Consider the following 1,127-nt stretch of genomic DNA (forward strand, 5'->3'; position numbering starts at 1 on the left):
GCGTGGCTTTTCGGGTTAGGTTGGGGCTGTCCAGGAAATGTACCAGTTGGGGCAGCAGTAGGCACTTGTTGTTGAGCTACTTGTGAGATTTGTGTTTCCAGCATTTTGTTATGGGTAGCCAGGGCATCTACTTTACTTGCTAGTTGTTTAATCTGTTCGTTAGTGTGTACATTCTGGTTTAAGAACTCTTTATTGGTTTGCTGTTGAGAAGCGATGAAGTTCTCCATCATGATTTCCAAGTTGGATTTCCTAGGAACGTTATTGTTAGGTGTAGATGGGGTCGGCTTTTGATATCCAGGAGGTATAGCGGGGGCTTGACTGGGAGCTTGACCTGGTGCGTATAAAGCATTATTACTCTTATATGAAAAATTAGGATGGTTCTTCCAGTTCGAGTTATAGGTATGCGAGTAGGGATTTCCTTGAGCATAGTTCACTTGCTCTGCTTGGATTCCTATTAGGAGTTGACAATCTGTAGGAGTGTGACCTTGAATTCCACAGACTTTGCAATTTTGAGTTATGGCAACCACGGTGGCTGGAGGTGATACATTTAAACTTTCAATTTTCTGGGCAAGAGCATCCACTTTTGCATTAACATGATCAAGGCTACTTATCCCGTACATGCCTCCTTTTGTTTGAGGTTTTTCTACCATCGTTCGGTCGCTTCCCCACTGATAATGGTTTTGGGCCATGCTCTCGATAAGTTGATAAGCGTCAGCGTAGGGTTTATCCAGAAGCGCACCACCTGCGGCGGCGTCTATTATTAACATTGTGTTGTATAAGAGACCATTATAGAAGGTATGAATTACTAACCAGTCCTCTAAACTATGGTGTGGACAAAGTCTCATCATGTCTTTGTATCTTTCCCATGCTTCGAAAAGAGACTCGTTATCTTTCTGTTTAAATCCATTTATCTGGGCTCTTAACATAGCTGTTTTGCTTGGAGGAAAATATCGGGCAAGAAAGACTTTCTTCAACTCATTCCATGTGGTGACTGAGTTGGAAGGAAGAGACTGAAGCCATCTTCTAGCTTTATCTCTTAACGAGAAAGGAAAGAGACGAAGTCGAATTGCCTCTGAAGTGACACCATTAGCTTTAACAGTATCAGCGTATTGGACGAATATGGATAA

The 1,127-nt window shown here is 42.4% G+C and overlaps 1 non-coding gene across 1 annotated transcript; it reads left to right on the forward strand.

Annotated features, from left to right (window-relative positions):
- The first annotated feature begins 819 nt into the window (after positions 1-819).
- Positions 820-926, forward strand: LOC127125009 (small nucleolar RNA R71). The gene has a single exon (XR_007804476.1). It is a non-coding gene; the product is annotated as a small nucleolar RNA R71 (small nucleolar RNA).
- Positions 927-1,127: the final 201 nt, after the last annotated feature.

Source organism: Lathyrus oleraceus, chromosome 2 (assembly GCF_024323335.1).
Source record: "Lathyrus oleraceus cultivar Zhongwan6 chromosome 2, CAAS_Psat_ZW6_1.0, whole genome shotgun sequence".
Classification (NCBI taxonomy): Eukaryota; Viridiplantae; Streptophyta; class Magnoliopsida; order Fabales; family Fabaceae; genus Lathyrus; species Lathyrus oleraceus.